Below are 9655 nucleotides of genomic sequence, written 5' to 3' on the forward strand. Positions count from 1 at the left end.
GGCCTAGTGCCTCGCCATAGCCTAGAAGCTAATTAATGAAATGAATGTTTAATTGACTAACTGTTAAGCATTTAAATTAACTAATACTTTCAATGTTTGTCAAAAATTCTATCAGAAATTATTTAGAAATTATTTTTTTTACTTATAATTTTTTAACAGTTAGAAAATTTTTCAAAGTGTTTTCTTTTGACTCAAATTTTTGGGCTTACACTTTAATATTTTTTTGAAATTTTTTCCTTAGACTTTTAGATATCCTATTTTTTAATGTGATCAAACGAGGGAGTAGTGAAGATTAATTTTCTTTATTGCAAAAACTAAAACTATTTTTATTTATGGTTTACCCTAACTTAACTTGGGTTTGATCACATAAAAAGGGGGAGATTGTTGGTACCCCGTGATAGTTTTGATGTGATCAACCAAGTCAGGTTAAGTCCTATTGGTATTTAATCCCTGTGTCTAAGTGTGCAGGAGCTTATGAGCATAGAAAGTCAAGCGAGAGACATAGCTAACGAGAAGGACGGCACGGGAGAGAGCCGACAAGCTTAGTGCGTTTGAGGAATGAGGTGCTGCAGAAGAGTACACCAGCGAACGAGAAAGACGCACATGACGGTCTGAGGGACGAGAAGCCGGGGGGAAGACTGCTCGAGGAGAAGGCCGAAAATTGAGTTCGGTTAAGCCCTATTCTGGTTGGCTGAAATCACCCAAGCGAGTGGAGTAGCAGAAGAGCCAAAGGAGAAGTTTGGAGCACGGTAGTAGCTGCTGGGGGCAGCTTTGATGGATTGAAGGCACCCTCATAACCTTCTAGTGGAAGGCACCTTCAAGCACTTGAATGTGCCTTCAACCCTTCATGGAAGGCACCTTTAATCATTTGAAGGTGCCTTCGACTAGGCAAATTTTGCCGTTGGCAAAGGATAAAGCCTTATCCTTTGGTGCCTCACTGGAGGCTCCTTCCAGCCTCTTGGAGGCACCTTCCAGCCTCTTGGAGGCACCTTCCAGCCCAAGATAAGATTTTTCAGGGTCTATAAAAAGATCCCTAGACCTAGGAAATAGAAGACAACACTTGTAACTGAATCCTCTTGAGTTTTGCTCTATAATTGAGTGTATTAACTGCTGTAAAGAGGTTTCTCCACCTAAAGGAGTGTTTAGTGCGTTTCTAACTTTCTTAAATTAACAACCTCCCCGGTTGTAACCAAGTAACCCTTTTGTGCCTCTTATTATTTTAGTCGTTTTTTTGTTTATACAAGTGTTGATTGTTTTTAATCTATAAAGATCGAAAAAAGTTCGTTTAAATTTTGCAGGGTTATTCATCCCTTCTAGCCGACCACCCAAGGGTCCAACAAAACATGACAAGTTGATTTGTTTGTGCGTTTACTAATAAGAGCCCTAATGGAAGAACATTGAAGATAAAATAAATCATCTTTATTTTCTCCATGGAGTAGATTAGTGCTTATTGCTCGATCCTTTACAAGACACTCATTAGGATGAAATTCAAAGAAGACATTAATATCAAGGTTAAATTGAAATATAGAAAGTAAAATTTTAGTAATAGCAGGGACATAAAAGATGTTGCGCAAATGAAAGACTTGATTAAATGATTGAAAATATGTGTTTTCAAAGTTATTAATTTGCAAACTTGAGTCATAGTATACCGGCATCATATCTCAGCCATTATAAGGCATTGCTTCTCATATGGAGGATGGGTAATTGATAGGAGTGTTCCCGATACGAGTTACATAGGGGTGAAAGTGATGATACACATATGCACACTAATACGTTATACCTCAGATATTTTCTCTGTTATTTCGTTAGACATGACATGAGAAGAAATCTATAGGTTTTGTATGTTTGTACTTGATATATTTACTTTCATACAAAAATAAAAAATATAAGACATTGCATTGGTAAAGATGTCATATTCAGGACATGACATAAAGAGTTGCTCCAGTCTCCAAGTACTATTTTGCACATGAGTACATGAAAACTTTAGTAAGACAAATTTGACAAGGCTCTATTTTGTGTCTTTGACCATATTGATTGATTATGCTAGTTTGTTGTTTTAGGGTGAACGCATGAAACAGTTTGTTGCTTTAAGATTACATAGGACCATCAATAAAATTTAAGTTGTATCTCCTAAGATATTAAAAGATCAATATATCTAATAGTAGGAGAAATTTGACATGGCTCTACGTTATGCCTTTGACCACGTTAATATTGTTGATTCTTTGATATAGAAAATAGAGAAAATAAAACAATATGTTCAATCGTAAATGAGATAGTGGAATCAATGGAGAGAGGACGTGAGAGAGTAAAGAGAGCCGTAAGGAAAAAGAAACAAAAATTGAAGATGGTTGGCAAGGTACTGATCCGATAAGTTTTTTGCGTGGAAGATTGGGTGGGAGATGAAGAAAAGGAAAAGGCAATAGAGAAAAAACCCTGAAGAGAATAATGACTGCCGAAGATAATTAAATTTGGAAGACTTGTTTGATTTGTCGAGAGACAATACTATTATACACGTATTACAATGCTTGATCAAGCATAATAATTATAACAACCGATTCTAATTTACTTATTCTAAAGACATATTCTAATAATTAATTTATCCTAATATTAATTTGATTTAAAGAAGTCATATTGATGAAGCATAACGGAGCAAAAAATACAAATCTTCACTTAAAGAAAAATTACCAATTCTGCTTTAGAAAAAAAATTAAAAATTATATTAACTCAAAATTTGATATCCTAATCTACTTTTATAATTTAAAGACACAATTAATTCTTTATAAAATAACATACTTTTGTGATAAAACTCTAATTTTTCTAATAAAAATATAACATACTTTTCTAAAAAAAATCAATAAATTTTTTAAAAAAAGTTTCAACTAATTATAAAAAATAACGACTAAAACAAGTTTTAATAAATTAAATTTTTGACTATATTATTTCTCTCTAATCGAAGAAAAATCGACTCCATTAAGTGGAATGATGAACTCACAAAGTAAATTTGTCAACACAACATATTAGTGTGGGGTGGTGTCGCCCCTCTCTGTTGAGTTTTTCGGACCGCGAAAATTACTTTTTCGCATCGCGGAAACCCCGAAACTCCCGCCACCGGATCCGTGTAAAGTAAAATAAAATAAAATTTTGAGTACGAATTTACTAAAGCCTAGATCTACACTAGAGAAGGAAGTTACCCTCGATGCGATGCCCTTCGCAATCCCTCTCGTCCAACGGTTCGTTGGATTTCGAGATCGTCAAGTGTACGATCCTCTAGAAGTATCCACACGAACAAACTAGGTGGAGAAACCTAACACAAGGGTGTGCTAGCACCTTGGTAAGGTTCGGCCAAGAGAGGAGAGGGAGAAAGGTTGAGAGCTTGAGGAAGAAGATGAGTTGAATGAGCCTTGAATGAAAAATCAAATTTTCATTCCTCCACAATAAGTGGCCGACCACATTAAGGAGTGTAACTCCTTTTCATTAAATGTGGAGGCCATTAAAGAGGGGACTTGTAACCTCCATGAGGTGGCACACACTTGTGCCAACTATGATGATGTGGCACATCATCATTAGTCCTCCTAATGCCAACTCACAAATGAGGTGGCAAATAGTCAAGTCAAACTTGACTCTTCCTCTTCCTCTTAAGTCAAGTCAAACTTGACATTATAACTCCCATGGTTGATTTAATCCAACCATTTGATTCAAGCTAATTTAATATAATGAATCTAATTCAGTTAATTAAATTGATTCAATGAGTCATAATCTAAATTAGACTCATTGAACACATGAATCAACTTGAGTCCAACTCAATCAGCCCAATTAGGATTACTCTTAATCCAATTTGATTCATCACATGAATCTAATTCTCTTGGTTCATCATATGAACCTAATCTTCATCTAATTGTCCTTTGTGTGTGACCCTATAGGTTCTTATAACGTTAGCAATGCTCCTAAACCCATTTAGAAGCATAAGTAATGAGCAGTATCTAGCAACACATCATTACTACCCAAGTTATAAGAATGTTGAGATCCAACATCACCTTGTGACTATTAATTGTGACTCCTCACAAAATATGACAAGTATCCTTCTATCCTAGACATCTAGATTGATCAATGTGAGGCATAGACCGTGTCATTCTCTGACCAATCTAAATCTTGAACTCCAACTAGACTCACTAAATCAAATGAGCTCAATATCTCATATTGACTCATTTGGGCATGGTCATGCACTTCGTGGTCTCACTCTATCAAGAATATTGATGTCTCTCCCGTCATATAGGAGGGATAGATCCCATCTACATCACTCACATCCCTCTGCATAATTCGTTACATACCCAGTAATCACCTTTATAGTCCACCTAGTTACGGGTGACGTTTGACGAAACTAAATTGCATAACTCCTTATGTAGGGAACCATGGTGACTTCAGGTCTAAGGACTAGTAGTCATACTAATAGCCACATGAGAAAGTATATGACACTTATATAATGATCCATGATACTTTCTCATGGGGGTCATTTAGTATACATTCTCCAATGCATACCCATGTATCAACTTGATATCTCTATATCCATGACTTGTGAGATCAAGTCATCGAGTTGACCTACATGTTAGTCTTATTGCATTAACATTTTCCCTGAATGTTAATACTCGACTAGAAATGATTAAGAGTAGTGTTCCCTATATCATCTCACTTTCGATTCAACTAATCGATTGATATAGGTAAGAACCTTCTACTCAAGGACGCTATTATACTTAGTTTATTTGGCACCAATACAAGTAAGTATAATAACAAAAAACAAATGCCTTTATTTATATAAGAATATGATACAACAAGTCCATAATACAATCATCAAATGATTGGCTCTAGGGCTCTAACTAACAATCTCCCACTAGCACTAGTGCCAATCAGTGTAGGCTCTAAGTCCCAATGACCTAGTGTGGCCATCATGCTTCCTTTGTGCGAAAGTCTTGGTCAAGGGATCTGCGATGTTAGCCTCTGTAGGTACTCTGCAAATCTTCACATCTCCTCTCTCGATAATCTCTCGAATGAGATGGAAGCGTCGTAGTATGTGTTTGGTCCGCTGGTGTGAGCGAGGTTCCTTAGCCTGTGCTATAGCTCCATTATTGTCACAATAGAGCTCAATAGGGTAAGCGATACTAGGAACCACCCCAAGTTCAGTGATGAACTTGCGGATCCAAACTGCCTCCTTTGCTGCCTCTGATGCAGCAATGTACTCGACCTCTGTTGTAGAATCAACGACTGTGTCCTGCTTCGAACTCTTCCAGCTCACAACACCACCATTTATGCAAAACACGAACCCTAACTGCGATCGATAATCATCCTGGTCGGTCTGGAAGCTAGCATCACTATAACCCTTTACAGCTAGCTCGTCATCACCTCCATATATCAAGAAATATTCTTTAGTCCTTCTTAAGTACTTAAGAATATTCTTGACCACTATCCAGTGACTTTCACCTGGATCTGACTGGTACCTACTCGTCATGCTCAAAGCATACGAGATATCAGGATGAGTACATAGCATGGCGTACATGATAGATCCTATGGCTGAGGCATAAGGGATCTGATCCATGCGGTCTCTCTCCTCTCTAGAAGAGGGACCTTGAGTCTTCGAAAGACTCACGCCATGTGACATCGGCAGAAATTCCTTCATTGAGTTCTGCATGGCAAACCGTAGGAGTACCTTGTCAATATATGTACTCTGACTTAGGCTAAGCAATCTCTTAGATCTATCTCTATAGATCTGTATCCCTAGAATGCGGGATGCTTCACCTAAGTCCTTCATTGAGAAACATGTCCCTAGCCAGGTCTTGATAGACTGAAGCAAAGGGATGTCTTTCCCAATGAGTAGTATGTCATCCACATACAATATGAGGAAGACAACTATATCCCCTACAATCTTCTTGTAGACATAAGGTTTATCTTCATTCTTGATGAAACCAAACTGTTTGATTGCATTATCGAATCGAAGATTCCAGCTCCGAGAAGCTTGCTTTAGTCCATAAATGGACCTATGCACTTGCATACTCTGCCAGTATGCTGTGGATCTACAAAACCCTCAGGTTGTGTCATGTAAACATCCTCGAGCAGGTTTCCATTCAGAAACACAATTTTGACATCCATCTGCCATATCTCATAGTCATGGTATGCTGCAATAGCAAGCATGATCCGAATGGATTTAAACATCGCTACTGGAGAAAAGGTTTCATCATAGCCAATACCATGAATTTGTTTGAAACCTTTAGCTACCAAGCGACCCTTATAGATAAGTCCATCCACTACAACAAAAATGACTTTTCGCAGCGTGTAAATTCACTTTTCGCGGCACGCATTGCATGCTGCACAATTAAAAGCCGTTGAAAGTCCTAGATTATCCACAGCGTGCGTTGCACGCTGCAGATATTATTATCCGCAGCGCGCAATGTACGCCGCAAAAAATAATATCCGCAGTGTACTTTGCGCGCTGTGGATATTATTTTCCGCGGCGTGCAATGTGCGCTATAGAATGTGTTTTCTGCAGCATGCAAATGTATGCTGTTAATAATAATCCGCAGCATGCAAAGGTATACTATTGATGTTCTTATCTATATTAAAAAAAAAAAATCAATTTCATTGACAAAGATAATAAACTAAAATTTTACAACAAATTTAGTATAAATCTAATCCTCACAAAATTAATACAAGTCATTGTTTGTCATTATATCAAAATAAGGTATGAAGATCCAAAACAAGATAGGAACTCTCTAACAAACTAACTATTACATAACAACGATTAAACATCCAATCTATACAAATAAGTAGAATATGTATCAATCATACAATATTATAAAGAGGTTTCTCGTGAAGGTAGAAGAAAGAGAATGTTTGCTCCGGTGCTCCTTTTTTCACAATTTCATTCTTTAATTTGATGTTTGCTGAATTCACAAATTCTACAATGTACTTTGTGAAGTTGTTCAGTACAGACATGTGGCAATGTGCACGGGCCACACATAAGGTAAATGACATTCCCAAGAGGCCTTATGTAAAGACCATCTACACGAAGTTGTTGGACCAAGGAACTCACAAACAATGAAGCATATCTGCATGGGCAATGGACCATCAATAAGCTAATGAAAATAATGTAAGTTGCAGAAGTTACAATTGTCAATAAACTTATTGAAATGACAGGCATGGTGAAATAAGAGTAATAGCAAGACCTACTGAGTCTTAACATAAACCATGAGAGTTATTTCATGACTGGACTTTGATAAGCTCAATGCATTTAAGTAGCTTGTTAGTTTTACCTAAAGAAAACTTTATTATTAGCTGAATTGGAATAGTAATCTACTGTGCATCAGAACCATCAGATTTGAGTTGAAAAGCAAAGAGTCCCAATAACTGCTACTCTTTCTACTGCAGTAAGAGCAGATATCGTCTGAACAAATTTCATGTCCCACAACTGCAATACTATCACATGAACACATTAAAAAAGATCAAACAGATTACTTCGTTGGATTATTTAAGGTTGTACTAAAAAACAAAACACTTATATCTTAGTTCTGGAAGGAAATTCAACTCTAACTGATACATTGGATAAATTTGTCAATGGAAACAAAACACAAATAATCACTTATATCAATGTGAAAAAACCAGCAAAGTGAACATGACAAATTTATATTGTTCCTGTATTTTACAAAATTATAAAGATCATCCAATTAGGATCAGGTGATCAACACCAAGCAATGCATATGGTAAATATAAGGGTTAATCCATTGATCAAGCACAACCTTAACCATTTTTTGTTTTCAGTAATTAGGCTCAGCACCAAGCAATGCATATATAGTAAGTATAAGGGTGCATACACTAATCTAGTATAACTTTAATGGTTTTTTTTCAAATCTAGTACAACCTTTCATTATCTAATCTATCACAACCTACAACATTGTGTTATAATTCCGTATCCATCAAATATCCATTCATGTTTCCGTTAATAAGATGACATGACATTAACTTGTTACTTGCCAACTCAATAAATTGTATATTGATTAATATTCCTTCCATAACAGTCTCCTCCTTTTCTCTCCAAGCACTCACCCCACCTCCCATCTCCTCTGATGTTGTTCCCAATAGATCCACTCACCCCACTTAGGTGGTGCAAGTGGCTAACTGAGGGATCTCTCACTCCCACACACACCATTGCTAGTTGGAGGAAGAAGAGGTAATAGGAAGGAGGTGGTGAGATCATGAGCATTATAAAATGTTGTAAATGTGCTAGGAATATTCTGTAAACTGCAAGAAAAAATTACAGTAGAGATGATTATGATGTCATAGTTGAACTATCAATCTAAAAGGTAATACACCTCTGAACTTGGATTTGAAATTAGGGTTTTCTTTCAATCCAACACAATTTTATCACTTAACTACAAGTCAAGGGGACAAAATTACAATCTAGATGCAGAACCAGCATAATGCACATTAAAAAGCAACATCAAGATCTACAGAAACTAATATTTCCCCAAATCATCTCTGCAAATCCTAAAAAATGAAAAAGGGATCAAGCCACCACCTTGGAATGTGGGGTTGCTGTAGGACTTCGAATCATTCCTATCAAAGCCTTGCGCCTCATTGATCATCTCCATCGTCTTTCACGCTGCTACCGCTACACAGCACAACACCTGATCATCCATGGTTGGCACCAATACATCCCATGGAGCCCAGAGAGTAAACTTCAAGATTCTTAAAATAAGTATAAACAATCATAAGCTTTAAAATATTATGCCAAATTGGTGATATGGTTCCAATTGGAACAAAACTGTTTCATGCTATTTTCCAAAGAGAGGCGGACTGAAAGAAAGAAAGAAAGAAAGATGCATCTGATGACTGAAGGAAGGTCATTTACCGTTTCAGAATAGAGCCTCTGATGACTAGCAGAGAGAGGCGGCGTCGGTGAGGAGGAGGCAGCGAGGTGAGGAGGAGGTAGTGAAGATGACGGAAAGTCAAGGCGGCGGCGGTGAGGAGGAGGCAATGAAGATGATGGAAAGTCGAGGCAGCGAGGAGGAGGCAGAGAAGATGGCGGAAAGTCGAGGCGGTGAGGAGGGGGCGAAGAGTCGAGCGGCGAGGAGGGTAGAGAGTAGCGAGGGTTTTAGGAAAGAAAAAGATGGAAATAAATAAAAAACAGCTCTGCTTCTTTCATTTGCAGCGTACCCACGCTGTTGATAATAAATAGATATATTAATAATGTGTCAATTTTTTGCATGCCATCATTGATATTTATTATTTATAGCGCACGTTAATATGCATGCTATTAATAATAATATTAACGACGTACTTTTAATAATGTGCGCTGTTAATAAATCTTTTTTCTCAAGTTTATATTATTAACAGCGCACATCAATATGCACGCCGTTAATAATATTATTAACGGCATACTTTTAATGTGCGCTGTTAATAGCACGTCGTGGAAAAGTAATTTTCTTGTAGTGATCCATGTCAGTCTTTCTCTTAAAGACCCACTTACACCCTATGGGGTTTACCCCTTCAAGTGGATCAACCAAAGTCCATACTTGGTTGGTGTATATGGATTCTATTTCGGATCTCATGGCCTCTAGCCATTTCTTGGAATCTGGTCTCATCACAGCTTCCTGATAGGTGGTAGGCTCAT

General features: G+C 37.2%; 1 long non-coding RNA gene across 2 annotated transcripts; it reads right to left on the bottom strand.

Moving 5' to 3' along the window:
• Window positions 1-6682: 6682 nt before the first annotated feature.
• LOC121973236 lies at window positions 6683-9183 on the bottom strand. Of its 2 annotated transcripts, none has more exons than XR_006109435.1 (3): window positions 8894-9183; window positions 8561-8669; window positions 6683-7094 (listed from the first exon to the last, which is right to left on the bottom strand). It is a non-coding gene; the product is annotated as an uncharacterized LOC121973236 (long non-coding RNA). The 2 variants fall into 2 exon arrangements; XR_006109436.1 differs by having other exon boundaries at window positions 8561-8730.
• Between the last annotated feature and the right edge of the window lie 472 nt (window positions 9184-9655).

This window comes from Zingiber officinale, chromosome 4A (assembly GCF_018446385.1).
Source record: "Zingiber officinale cultivar Zhangliang chromosome 4A, Zo_v1.1, whole genome shotgun sequence".
NCBI lineage: Eukaryota > Viridiplantae > Streptophyta > Magnoliopsida > Zingiberales > Zingiberaceae > Zingiber > Zingiber officinale.